Source organism: Trichechus manatus, unplaced genomic scaffold, assembly GCF_000243295.1.
Source record: "Trichechus manatus latirostris isolate Lorelei unplaced genomic scaffold, TriManLat1.0 scaffold00049, whole genome shotgun sequence".
Taxonomy (NCBI): Eukaryota; Metazoa; Chordata; class Mammalia; order Sirenia; family Trichechidae; genus Trichechus; species Trichechus manatus.
This window is the reverse complement of record NW_004443985.1, coordinates 17158743-17174191: the sequence shown is the minus strand read 5'-3', so window position 1 is coordinate 17174191 and position 15449 is coordinate 17158743.

Sequence of the window (15449 nt, the reverse complement as noted above, 5' to 3'; positions counted from 1 at the left end):
GTAACTCCAAACCCAGTCCCCTTCCACAAAGAGAAAACAATTCCAGTGGTAATAGTATCTTTTGCTCAAGGATTAATCATTCTCATAAGAAGACTGTATTTTGTTCTGGCAACCACCATGTGAAGTAAGAAAGAAGAAACCCGGAGACAGTCCAGAGACAAATAATAAAAATAATCCATGTGTGAGAAATATGCACTAGGAAGACAATGTCCTGAAACTGATTTGTTGGGGGATGTTAGTCTTACAGACAAAATACCAAGCAAGGACTTGCTATTATTAACTCTGAGAAGAATCAACACATACCTTTTTCTGTTTAAAATGTATGACAGGAGACAAAGGTATATTCCATGAGAAGATAGATTCAAGTTGGATTACTAAGAATATCCTAGGACAAGAATTACCAGATGCTTGTATCACCAAATGGCTTGTGCCAATTTGTTTCTGAGAGATTTTAAAGACTGGGTGGAGAGTGCAGCAAATTTGGGTATAACAGACTCCAAAGTCAAGAAGATGCATTCAGTAACTCTAGCCTATGATGGATGATTCACCCTACCATCTCTAAAGGAAACTTCAGTCCAAATGGAATACAGCCTTTTTGAATCCCACTGAAGTTTGAACACTCCTCTGTCCCGTGGATAGAAAAGGGCATTCAAAATTTCCAGAAGTCTCAAAAGTAAGCTGAAATCCAGCAGCAATTTATAGAATCCATACAAACATCGATCTATCTCAGTAAGCTACTGCATGCAGCCTACACGAGGTAAGTGGATAGGACTAAACTGGTTCTCTGTGTTTGCAGTCGATCTGGGGACATGGTGTGGCAGCTGAGTACATACCCACAGCATTTGCATAAGTTCCAGATGTTCTGTAATTATAGTGCATAGTGACAGAAGTGCTTCATATGAAGGAATAAAAGGATACAGTGACACCCTATTCTGAAGACAAAGTACGAGAGTAAGCAAGGTTCACCCGGTTTTTCCAATTCTAGGTCCAACCATCTTGACTAATCACCAAAAAGTCTCACTTCAAGCATCGTCATATATAATCCATAAAAACAAAACAAACCCATTGCCATTGAATTAATTCTGATGCACAGCAATCCTATAGGACAGAGTAGAACTGCCCCATAGGGTTTCCAAGGCTGCAAATCTTTATGGAAGCAGACTGCCTCATCTTTCTCCTCTGGAGTGGCTGGTGGGTCCAAACCGCTGAACTTTCGGTTAGCAGCTGAGCACTTAACCACTGCACCACGAGGGCTCTCTATATTATTGTTGTTGTTGGGTTGCTGTCGAGTTGTTGCCGACTCATAGTGACCGTATGTACAAGAGAAGGAAACACGGCCTGATCCTGCCCCATCCTCCCAATCTTGCTATGTTTGAGTCTATTGTTGCAGCCACTGTGCCAATCCATCTCCTTGACAGTCTTCCTCTTTTTCTTTGACCCTCTATTTTACCAAGCATGATGTCCTTCTCCAGGGACTGGTCCCTCCTGATAACATGTCCAAAGTATGTGAGATGAAGTCTCGCCATCCTCTTGCTTCTAAGGGACATTCTGGCTGTGCTTCTTCCAAGACAGATTTGTTCATTCTTCTGGCAGTTGATGGTATATTCAATATTCTTTGCCAACACCATAAAACATAATGATATAGAATACATAATGACATATTATTTGAGAACATTCAGCAAATGGCAATAGGATATGTTGAAAATGACCAATCTACCCTTTGGAATAAGAATCGTGAGGCAGTTTATTATACATGTGATTATATAAAAGGAGCTATAAAAAATAGCTTTGAAGTCAGTTTCCTGTTCTTCACTAAAGAACTTGTGCACAACTGTCTTAGTCCAGGTTCTCCAGAGGAGCAAAACCTGTGAAGTATACATAGATATACATATGTATAGAGAGAGGTTTACTTCAAAGAAATGGCTCACCCAATTGTGAGGAAATGGCTTGTGCAACTGTAGGGGCTGGCCAGTCGCAAATCCGAGGGTCAGACAACAGGCTGACAACCTCTGCTGGCTCATGTGGTTGCAGGGGCTGATGAACCCAAAACTGGCAGGTCAGGTAACAGGCTGGAGGCCACTGCTAGCTTATGTCCCAAGAACCAGAGGTCAGATGCCGAGAAGATTGCAGGGTCAGAGAGAGAGCAAGCTTTTGCCAGAACATCTGTTTATATACTGGATGCAGGCCACACCCCATGGAAACTCCTCTTCCAACTGATTGGCTGCTCACATTAGATTACAAAATGGGAGGTGATTACATAGCGTCTGCCAAACCACTGAGAATCATAGCTTAGCCAAGTTGACACATAACATTAACCATCACAATACCCTTAATGACATGCCTAGAATCAATTTGGTCCATTTTAGAAGCCTCTGTGTACCTTAACTGAGATCTTAAGTGTTGAAGGCTTATTGAGTTCTAGAAAAATGATAAAAATACTGTTTGACTGAATGAATCACTAAGCCCAGAAATGCCTGTAATGCTATGCTGTGACTCTCTATTACCACCTAACCCGAGCATTCTTCATATTGTATCTATAGCATAGGTGGCGCCCTCCTGGTGCAGTGGTTAAGAGCCATGGCTGCTAACCAAAAGGTTGGCAGTTCAAATCCACCAGCTGCTCCTTGGAAACCCTATGGAGCAGTTCTACTTTGTCTTATAGGGTTGCTATGAGTCAGAATTGACTAGACAGCAACAGTTTTTTGTTTTTTTAAATAACATATGTATAATAAATTTGGTTAGAAAGAGCTGTAACTTTTTTCCACTCTAAGATGCCATCCATTGTTAAATTCACCACCAACTTACTAATAGTGCTGTTTGTCTTTTTGGGGGGTGTGGGAGTGGGAAGAAACACTGCCACCGTCAGTTTGCACACTGTGTGAGATGCATTCTAATATCAGGAATGTGTACAGGTAAACCAAGTAGTTTCTAGAATTGAAGAATCATGGTAGTTCCTGCTTAGACTTTAGTTGAGACAAAATCATACATTCTGTAGTATCCTGCAAATTCCTAAATTATATACAAACCTCTGTCCCAATATAGTAGCTCAGTGCCTGGTTGGTATCCACCCAATACTCAATATTGTGATCACCGCAAAGGGCTAGGTAGAGTCTAAGCAGAATTATTATTATAATATCTGAGTATAAATCTACTTTCCCTACTATTTCTATTCATAGGGCCTTGTGATGGTTAAGACTGCATGTCACCTTGGCTGGGCCATGATTCTCAGTGTTTATATGTGATCACCCCCATGATAGAATCTGCTGTGAGTAGCCAATCAGTTGAAAGGGAGTTTCCTTGGGCGTGTAGCCTGCATCCAAATATAAGTGCACATTCTGGCTTTTGCTCTCTCTGGATCCTGCAGCTGCCTCCTGTTTGTCTGACTTCCAGCTAAAACACAGTCTCTGTGTAGTTAACAAGGCCTACTTTAAATCCAGACTCTAAAAGAACAAAGAGAAATAAAGTATATGTGTTAAGATGAAGTAATATGAAACAAGAGTGGCAACAATATTGTTAATTGTTGAAGCTGAGTGATGGAGACATGAGTTGTTTTTTTTTTTATTATTATTCTTTCCACTTTTATGCAACCTTGAAAATTTCCATAATAAAAAGGTTTTTAGAAATCCAGACTTTATCACTTATAAGTAATTTGGGGTAAGGTATTTAATCATTCTGTAACTCAATTTCTTTATATATTTATGAATTAGGGAAATGCCCACCTCACAGAGTTGACATAAAGATTAAATGAAAAGATATAGGAAAAGAACTGAGCACCAGGCATAACATGAAGAGGGAATTCTACAGGGATTATTTCACCTAAAGTTCAACTTTTAAGGATATAGAATCAAGGCAAGCTTCTCGACCCCCTAGCCCTGGCCCTGGGTCCTAGACCTTCTCCAACCTTAATGAGCACATGAAACACCTGGAAACCTTACTGAAATGTAGGTTCTGATACAGATGATCTTGGGCAGGTCCAAGGTTCTTCACTTCTTAGTGGTTAACTAAGCTGCTTGAGGTTCCAGTCTACCCAGAGTCACCTTGGAAGAAAGGTCTGGGAATCTAGGTCCAAAAAAATCAGCCATTGAAAACCCTACGGAGCACAGTTCTATTCTGACACACATGGGGTTGCCATGAGTCAGAAACAACTTGATGGCAACTGGTTATCAGACTTCCAAGTGACACAGAAGTTTCTGGTTCACGGGCCACACTTTGTGAAGCAAGCCCCGACTTCTGCTGTACTCTTGCGACTGTGTTTCCAATTGTACCCTCTTCTGACTGTTTGATTTCTATCTGATTCTCCTGCTTAGAATCCTTGCCTAGACAATTCTCCCAGAACTGCAACTCCTCTAGGACCGAGGCTCTGGGTATGTGCTACCAGTTACCCCAGGGTCTGAAATCTTGTTCTAAGCTTCACTGTTGTTACTTGGAAGTTACTTCTCTGTCAACAATGCCTCAGACTCTCATTTCCTGCTTGGATCCTTGGGGGGAATTTATGCTTCTAAATTTGTTGTTGCTGTATTGCCTCTGATCGCCCACAGGGATACCCTTGTTACCCCTACCTGCACCACTCTTCCTTAGAACTGGACTGGTTGTCCATCTCAGCAGTGTGTGGACCTGCGCAACAGAACATCCTCTAGATACTTATACCTGGAGTTGTCCCTTCAGTGTTTCTCAACCCCAGTGGGCAGTTTCAGGTCTTCATCCTTTCCTATAACCCACTCCCCACCAATGCTTCTCTGGAGTCAATGCTTTCACATTCATCAGTAGCAAGGGAGATATCTGAATATCTGGAAGTGGAGGAAGTTTTTTCTCCCAATCACAGGTGTATATTCAGTCATGTGTTCATTAGTAAACAGATGCGTTACTTGAATGCAGCCCTCAATGTATGAACATGAAACTTATGCAAACTAGTATACGCAGAACTGTCGAACAAAACTTACAATGATTTTTTGTCATCCACCAATCATAATCACCCTTGTAACTTTTAGATGAGCTGGATGTCTGAATTCTGAAATCTTGCTAAGAAACCCATCAGCTCTGTTATATGTAGTGAGATCGTAAGATTATATTCTGGCAAGGTTAATGGAAGGAGTCATCTCTATATATGTTTTCCATCCCCCAGGAACAATCACAAAACCTATTAGAAATCATGACAAAATCAAACATTGAGAATAATGCGCTCATGTTTAAACATGATGCTTCCATTTGACAGGAGTAACCTTGACAAGCTGTCAACCATCAACACTTTCTAAACCGATAGGAGTTATTCCAAATCTTTCCAGAAACATTAAAAGACAGGTTGCAAAATTATCAACTCACAGTGAACTTGAAGGGAAGCTTCTCATTGTAATAAAACAGTAACTCGTAGGTTCATGAAAACTCAACATTCGTGAGTAGCTAAAAGTGTTTTGCATATAACTCACTAGTGCTTTTAGGACTTCCTTCTGGGCAGAGTTTTTGTCTCTCATGAAGCTTCATGTTATTGTTAGAAAGTGTCTGCTTCTCAGTTTTTAGTTGTGGTGGTCTTGCTTTATTTCATTCCAGACTCCTAGCCCACACAAAGTAACGTATGATCTCTCCTCTAAGTTTGTTGGCAGCTACTTTTGGAAAAGTAAACTTTACAGAATTAAGTTGTAGCAGCAGATATTTGATGGGTTTTCCCCATCCAGCATTCAATGCCTCCTATTCTTTCCCGAAAAGAAATTTCCAGTTACACTCTGAGGGAGTGCTACCTCTGACCCCATCCATGCAGACATTTAAGAAGCTTGGCTGGTGTTGACTCACTCCCAATACCAAGGATTGGCATTTGGTTCAGGCTTGACCTGGCTACAGTGACTGGTTCAGAGCCATCGAGAAAAAGTGAGATTTTTGTTGGACTACTGGGAGAAAAGCAAGTGTTCTTTCTCCGATCTTGAGCATGGGAGGATATAGGCTAGAGCAACTCTAGCCATCTTGCCTTGAGGGAGGGAATGCAAATCTGAGAATTCAACCAGCACAGAGAAAGTAGAAATGAGAGATGGAGAGGGAGCTTGAGAGTTGCCTGAGCTCCTGGCCTGAGGCAAGCCCTATTGCTGACTTTTTAATGGCATAGATCAATAAATTCCATTTTTTCTTAAGCCAGTTTGAGTTAGGTTTTCTGCCACACGAAATCAAGAGAAATACTAACTAATGCAGGAAGTTCAGCGGAGGCTAGTTTGGGGAGATTGGGAATACCCAAGAAAATGTCATCCTCCCCGGTAACGCAAGAAACCTAGACAAATTCTTCAATTACTAGTGTGTAGAGAACATGGAAAAGTAACATAATTATCTGTAGCTTTTACTCGCCTTATAGTTTCTTCACTGTAGGTGAAAGAACTTCTCGATTACTTATTTCAGTCAAGCTGAGTTTGTGTGTGTGTCGTTTAGATGTGCACATATACTAGTTATGAAAACAAATTGTGGGGAAGTCAAATCAACACATTATATAAAAGAAAAATTTCTGTGGGAAAATTACAACTTTAAAATATCATTTTATTTGAAGATTTCACCCATAAGAGTTGGACTGGTTTCAACTGTTTGAACATTGGCTCTCTCACAATTATTATTTTTACTTTGTAATAATATATTACATCTGATTAAAAAACAAAAACAAAAAACCCATTACTGTCAAGTCGAATCCAACTCATAGCTACCCTACCGGACAGAGTAGAACTGCTGCATAGGCTTTCCAAGGAGTGGCTGGTGGATTTGAACTTCTGACCTTTTGGTTAGCAGCTGTAGCTCTTAACCACTGTGCCACCAGGGCTCCTTACATCTGATAGCCAGTCATTATTTATCAGGATGTTTTCCATATATTATATTATTTGAGACTTATTAGGAGATAGATATCACATATACTTCACACCGTATCTTCCTTATCCAGCTAAGTCCCACCTTCCATATTTAATAACTGCCGACACTGATATTCATGTTATGGAGCTCAATACAAGAATCATTCAAAACTCGTCGCCATTGAGTTGATTCTGACTCATAGAGACCCTACAGGACAGAGCTGACAGACTGCTGACCTTTCAGTTAGCTTCCGAGTGCTTAACCATTGCCCCACCAGGGCTCCTCACAAGAACCATATCTTAGCAAAATTTTTTCACAAGTTGAATGCTAAATGTTGCATAATTTATCTTATGGAAAAAGACCAATTCTTAGTGCAAATAATGTGCCACATCATTTCGGAGATCTAATATAGATAAAAAAGCGTCCCTGGGTGGTGCAAACAGTTAAGCGCTCAACTACTAGCCAAACTGTTGGAGGTTCAAACTCATCCATACGCACCTTGATAGATACAGCTGATGATCTGCCTCTGAAAGTTCAAAGCCTTGAAAACCCTGTGGAGCAGTTGTACTTTGCACACATGGGGTCACCATGAGTTGGAATCGACTCCATGGCAACTAACAACGACAATATGGATAAAAAGAAGATGATGGAGATGTACCTGATATTGATATAACATGGCTATGGTATTGACATGAATTTGGAACTAAACTATAAAGGCACTACCTAGGTGAAGATAACTTGATAATTCCAGGGGAACATTACCTGGGAGGTCACACAATTAGAAGACAGCAAGGAAGAAGAGGTCAGACTACAGTGGAGAGAGTTAACTTTGAATCTGGCCACACTCACTTGCCTGCTGTGTGACCTTGAGTTCTCTAAACCTCCATTTCTTCCTGATAGTAAGGGGATCATCATAATACCTAACTCATAGAGATATTGCCATGAGTATACAAGGTATGCTATATAAGGGACATAGCCCGGTGCCTGATTATGGGGCACCCTTCTTTAGAAGTGAGGCACACATGCCTCTCTCTACTGGGGGTACAGTTGACAGCTTCAGCTCAGTCACTGTGCCCTTAGTCAAAGAGAGTTACCTCTTTCCAAGGGTATCCTACATCCAGTGCCTGGTCAATGAGAGAATATGAAGTCATACCCTCTTTGTGTCATTCCAGGAGAACTCTGAAAGGCTAGGTCCAGAGCTGCCCATGGGATTAGCTGAAACCGCTCCTATGGCCACATTGAAGTCAGACTTCTCCTCTGTGCAATCTTACTTCCCTTGCTCTCTTACAGGTGTTGATCTTCCTGCATACAAATCTCCATCCTAGAGTCTACTTCTTGGGAAAGCTGACTCAAGACACTGTTACGCGATAAGTGTTTGATCAATATTAGCCATGATGATGATGATGATGATGAGATGATGATGAAGGGGGTGTAGAAATATGAATTTGTTTTATACTGATTAAGTCAGCAGTAAACATGTATGGAAACTGTTTTCTTAAATTATGTTCTCTAATAGTGTAGGGAAAGTCTCATGTTAAAAGTAGAGTGCCTGTGTGATGGGCTACTCTCCATGAACAATCAGCTTAATTATTTGATTGTACCTAAATTGATACGTCCATTTTCAACTCAGTGATTGTTTGTTTCGCTATTTCTATTTTGAAGCTTTATCACACTGAATAAGTGTTGATAGAAAATTTAAAAAATTAAAATCTCCCTAAACAACTGTTTTCTCTAAGGGCCCTTTATACTCTGATAGTCTATGATTCTGTAATTTTGACGAAGACAATATCTTGAACAATGCATTCTCTGAGAAATAAGGTCATTTAAATACCAAAATTGTCCTTGAAAACAACACTTCATAAATTATGCAAAGCAGCAGTAGTGTGAAACACATAGTTCAAGTGGTAACATGCAAAATGCCACTGAGGAAGAATAAAGGTGTCGGGAAGGAGTCCCTGGGTGGTGTCACGGTTCAGTGCTTGGCTGCCAACTGAACTACGGAAGGTTTGAGTCCACCCAGAGGCTCCTCAGAAGAAAGACTTGGCAACTTACTTTTGAAAAATCAGCCACTGAAAACCCTATGGAGTACAGTTCTACTCTCTCACACACGGGGTTGCATGAGTAGGGGTTGCCATGAGTTGGAGTTGATGTAACAGTAATTTTTTTTTTTTAAAGGATGTCAGGAAGAGTATTCCCAGGTTTTGTCATAACAGACCTGAAGGGGCAATGACACAGAGTATGTCCTAGCCTCGGATATTGAAGAGCTTCCAGGAATGAAAGAAAAATGTCATAGAAATTTTAGTGCTGGAAAGGACATTGGAGATCACCATGCCAAGTCTCTCTTTACTGACACATGGACTCAGGATCAATAAAGCTAAACGGCATACTCACAGTCAGGCAACTAGTGAAGGACAGAGCCCATGCACTAAATTAGATCTTCTGACTCTTACCTTCTCACCCTGACTCTGCCCACCCTCTCTTTTTCTCAGACCTTGGACCAACCCATGGAAACTTCTTCCACCTCCTCATCTTTATTCCCATCAATTATTTTATATTGTCTGTCTGAGCCCAGGTACACCATCTTTTCTCTAACATTTCTTCATAAAATTTCCATCTAGGAATTTCTTCAGGATATACATTTTTCCTATCATATCTAATATAATTTTAGCTATTATTAAATAATGCAGGATACCAGAATACCTTTATTCATGTGCTTTTAATAAATCCATTTGGTTTCTACATTATTTCTAACTGCACAAAGTGACAGAGAAATGTAATGAGTCGAAATAATTTCCTTCATTTACAAATGTATTAGTATAGTCTTTGGTACAAAAGAATGAAGGAAAACATTTTGCTTGGCTCGGAAAATGCTATTTCAGTTTAAATAAGGAGGGCTACCACTAGTCACAATCAATAATACAGCAGGTTTTAGAGATGTCTTTCTAAGCATTTTACAGAGTTTGATAAGTAACATTCTTAACTTCGTATTAAAATAGTTTTCAAAGCGACTTGGCAGAGACTGCTGAAAGATTCCAAGAAAATTTAGAGGAGGCTGAATATTAATTTTTAAAATAATTATTTTTAGGATATTCTGATAAAAAATGGAAGTGACTGGCTTTGTGGATGAGAATTTAAAGCAAGAAATGGAACAAGAACAGTCATAATAAACTGAAATAGAATCAAATGCTCATGAGCAATGAGAGTGTTTTCAACAAAGCTGAAGAATATGATACATTTTAAGTTAACCCATAAAATCTCCTAGCATATATTATTTATCTTCATCGAAGACGTCCTCTAAGGCACAAACATAATTCAGCCTAGCGGCAGTTGCAAAGGCAGATGTTTCTTAATGGGCTGATACTAAGTGCAATCATTACATGTGCAGTGAATTCCATATAACACATACACTACCCCTGTCTGATTCCTTTCAATTACTCATAAACTAGCTCTTCTGAGTGTATCATATGCTTCCATCCTTATTTTGTAATTAAAAAGACACATACATGCCGCAGACCAGAAGTACATTTAATATTTCCAAATGACCCTGGGGAAAAGGACCTATTCATTATCTGTTGACTCAGGAAAGAAATAGCTTGTTCTATTAATTTTATTCTATAATTTTTGCTAATTGTTCTACTTTGTTTTGCTTGGAGGGAGCTGAGTGGGAAAGGCAAGGAGTCAGTCTGTTCTGTGTTTAGTTCTTGACATTGACTTATATACTGCCCAGGACATGTTCTTACCTTCTTATTTAGGGGGTTCCTTACTATGCAATTTTTATGAATATACATGAAAAAGTAAACACTTTAAGCCAATATTTTTGAAGTCAGGTTTTTGCATGCTGTTATGCTCCTGTGGCTAGGTAACTGTAAGAATATTTGGACTATGATAAGGCTACGTCAATAAGGAACCAAACAATTACCACCAGTCAAATAAACAATTTAACTCCAAGGAGGGAAAAGCAGTTAAATTTGGTTAAAATCAATCAGGTTCAATCTTTTGACTTAATTATTCAGTTAAGTCTGTCAAAGCTGTCAATTTGGTAAACCACTGTTTAATAGGTAAAGTTTTAAAACGCTAATATTTGCTTCCATTAATTTTATGGCAGCCATGCGCTAGGTTCTGGCTTAGCTCTTTAAATACATAATGTCATTAAATCCCCACAAGAGTATTGCAGGTTAGATGCTGTCATTCGCATTTTACAAATGAGTAAACTGAGGCTTAGAAAGGAAAGAAACTTGCCCGAGGACAAGTAGTAAATGGCTGAGACTCTTAACTGTCTGGCTCCAAAGCATTTGTAATTTTTATTCTCACACGTTGCAGTCTTTCATATATAAAGCGCAAGTATTACAACAGGAGTTTTAGATTACAGCAGAGCAGATCTGTCTCTTCTCCCACCTGGCTCTTCCCTCATAGGCTTTCCCAGCCTTGCCAGTGGAAGGTTAAAGATGGAATGTCGGAGGCAAAGCTGAGCGTTATGTATACACAGCTTTACGTATACTGAGTACATACGTTTTAATCTCCAGGGGATTCTGATACATACACCCTGATTCAAAAAACCGAGGGGGGAAAAGAAAAGTCCGCTGCTGGCGAGTCAATTCCAACTCATAGTGACACTATAGAGCAGAGTAGAACGGTCCCATAGAGTGTACTAGGTTGTAATTTTTACAAGGAGCCCTGGTGGTGCAGTGGTTAAGCGTTCAACTGCTAACCAAAAGGTCAGGGGTTCAAACCCACCAGGTGCTCTGCAGGAGAAAGATGCAGCAGTCTGCTTCAGTAAAGATTTACAGCCTTGGAAACGTTATGGGGCACTTCTACTCTGTCCTATAGGGTCGCTATGAATCAGAATTGACTGGATGGCGGTGGGTTTTTTTTGTTTTGGAATCTTTACAGAAGCAGACTGCCACATCTTTCTCCCTCAGAGCACCTGGTAGGTTCGAACCATCAACCTTTTGGTTAGTAGCCAAGCGCTTAACCACTGGGCCACCAGGGCTCCTTGATTCAAAACATATCACAAACATTTGAGGGTGCTAAGCTCTCTAGTATAAATTTTCCTAAAGGTTTAGGCAAAGGCTTAAGCTATCTCTTCCCTAAACCTAAGCCATATCCTCTTGAACAATCCTTTATTCCAAGTACTTATAGGGCCTATACTCTGGAGCAGTGCATTGTTCCCTACGCTCCTCTCTTTTAAATGCCTTCAAAGATTCTCAGAATCTCCGAGAAACTTGAAGAATCTTGAAGAACCCTGCAGAACTACAACCAGATACATTATGAGACAAAATTTAAGCATGCCCAAATCCTTGAGCATGGTGAGAAGGAAGAGGAAGCAAAACTAATGGAGTTGGGGAAAGTAACCTGATTTTGTTTTTACCCTGAATACTCATGCTGGTCATTTCTAAATAAGCAAATGTAGCTTGCTGACAGTTTTCTATTTGAATGCTACTGACTGTACCGTAGAAGGACTAGTTCACCCCTGTCAATTGTGCAAATCACAGGCTGTTTGTCTTTTGTTGATGGGTTTAGGTGTCTTGTTTCTGGGTTCCCACAATCCAAAGCTAAAATGAATCATTATGCTCTGATTAACAATTCCCCCATTCCTCTTTATTACCGAATCCCAATAACAAGGACAGCAAAACCGGAACCAAATATATGCTGCTCATTTGCCTCTGGAAGCAGAAGCAAATACACAGTGGCGGAGGCTTGCTTTGCTCAAAGTTTACTCATGAAGAGAGGCTGGGTGTGTAAAACTCAAACTAATTACCCTCAAATGACTGGCTGAGGTTAAATAAAACATAGGCTCATTAACATTCAACAGTGCTACTTAGAGAAGAAAGGATGGAAAAGAAAGATTAAAGTTAGATGAGAACAAGTATATTTTCAGTATTGGAGTTGGTTTTTTGAGGATGAAATCTTCCTCTAGCCCAAATTCTGTAGATAAGCTGTACACGAAAATGCAGACTCAAGTGACAGATTGTATTCAGAGTTAAGTTTACTAGCTGCCTACACTGGGCAAATGACTTAATGTCTCTGCCCCTTTGTTTCTTCATCCATAAAATATAGATAGCCATCCTGCCTACCTTATAGGGTTATTTTGATGTGAAAATAACTTAGAACACTTGCAAAGTGCTGAAACTGTGCCTAAAACAGAGATATTTGCAAACTGTAGCAGTTGTGACCTAGAGAAGCACCCTATATAATACAGGACAGAGAGCTCTTCTTTGTCCTCATCCTGAGAGTTTCAGCTCAGGGCTTCCAACCCTTTCATTCTGGTTCAATCCTCTGCTGAGAATTTGCATTTCAACCCCAGACATACCGAATCAGAATCTACAGTTTAACAAGATCCCCAGGGGATTCTCATGTGTAATAAATTTTACGACCTACTGCTCTACTAGCAGTTCTCAGAAATGGTCCCTAACCAGCAACATTAGATCGCCTGGGAACTTACTAGAAATGCACACTCTCAGCTAGGGTTTGAACCGGAATGAACCGGTTCCACAAAGCCCTGTTTTGGCTAGATTCAGAAATGGGAGAACAACATGTAACTATTGTTTTTTGAAAAAGGAAAGACAGTCTTCAAAAGTTCCCACCAGCTAGTCCTTTGTCTGAGTTTATCTTTTGAGCAATAAATTAAGAAGCAAAGGAAAATCTATGATATCTGGAAAATCTTCACGTGTTAAAGACTCCTTTCTGTCTGCAGGAAGGTGGCCTGTCGTGGCGCCTTTTGCCACACAGGTGGTGAATGGGCAATAAATATTGAGGCGTGACACTGCTGGGGATACAAAGGATATGCAAAAAACCTAAGAAAATCCAAACCTGCTGCCATCCAGTTGATTCTGACTCACAGTGACCTATAGGACAGAGCATAACTGCCCTGTCGTAGGGTTTCCAAGGCTGTAATCTCTACGGAAGCGGACTGCTGCATCTTTCTTCCACAGAGCAGCTGGTGGATTCGAAGCCGACCTCTTTGTTAGCAGCTGAGCGCTCCGAAAACTGCGTCACCAGGGCTCCTTAAAGCGTACTCCAAGGTAGGTAAAAAGGCAGGTTGGTTTTCCTACTTTCTCCTACTCATTTCCAGAAGCTTTTTATTTATTTTTTTTAATATGAAAGGTGGTTATTTTTCTTTTGAGAGCTGTAAAACATCCCTTTGGATGAAATAAAGTAACAGAGTGGAAGTATTCTGAAAATCATTAAGTGTTACATAAGGAAAGGGACTGGCAGCAAAGGAGAGAAAGCGCTGTTGGCCTTTTTAGCAAACGGTTACTATTACTAAGCTAACAATAATAAAGATGACACCACCTGATTGTCTAGATGATAGTTTTTTAAGCTACTACTGGGTTGTTATCTTCAAACAGACCATTTCTAGAGCATAATTATGCTATGTACATTAATAAAAGATAAAAATTCTGGTTATCTGCATTCCCTGTGTTTTGATGAATAATCCATGATTTCAAAAAATCAATTTGATTTAAATGCTGCACTCTCTTTGCTAATGCTGATAACAGTGCTGATGCTGTGTGGGTTGCGTGCCCAGAGAGTCGTCTGGAGTCAATTTTGCATCCTTTATACAGTCTGCTCATTTAGGTGACTACAGCTGAAGATAGCGGATAAGAGAGCAGGTGGGTAAGAACAGTGACATGGCACAAAGGATTAAAAAATAATTCATTAGTTATGACTTATGTGGATCTATGACCAATGTATTATTTCGGCATTCTGCCTAAACATCAGTGTGCATTTATCATGATCTCAGAGACTGTCTGGATATCGAACTCATACGGTTGACATAAGGTAAGTCTTCAGCTTACACAATTAAAAAAATCAAATAGTGGAACAAAAAGAATGAAGTTCTCCAGGCTTTAAGATTAGAGATGAATGAGTACCGTGTCCTTGAATAAGCAGCTTCCCAGAATACATTCGATTTGTGCCAGGTGAGGCTTTACTGAATTGGGTTAAGTCTCATTGAAAGGTCCTGCCTGCAGGTCCCAACTGGCATTTTAACATACAATAAGATATCAAAGTACAGAGTCAGTAATATTTTGAATTAAAAATTCTGGGACATATGTTAAAGCATCCAAATGGATGCCATAAATCTGTGGCCTTCTTGTTGTCATTGCTTACGTTCTACTAGCTGCCATCAACTCAACTCTGACTCATGGCGACCTCACGTATTAGAGTAGAACTGCTCCACACGGTGTTTCAATGGCTGTGACCTTTCCAAAGCAGACTGCCAGGCCTTTCTTCCAAAGCACCTCTAGGTGTATTCAAATTGTCAACCTTACGGTTAGCAGTCAAGAGTCTAACTGTCTTCTCCAGGGACTTGGCTTACATTCCAGGCCTCATTTCCTCAGCATTTATTTACTATAGGTGCACATACATCTACCTTCTTTCCACACCCCTCTTCCCTTCCCCCAACCCATGTCCCAATTGGGAGCCTACGAAATAATTGCAGATATTTTTCTGCTGCTGCTAACAGGAAAACAGAAAATTACACGATGCAGAAAGTAGTTTCTTAACCAAAACAATGTACAAATTTCAAGGGGATTTTGTCTGAACCGATATCCAAAGACAGGAGCTTTTACTCTTAAATTTATGGCAGGGTCATTGTCTACACTCTACAACTTCAATTACGCCAAGCCATAACTCAG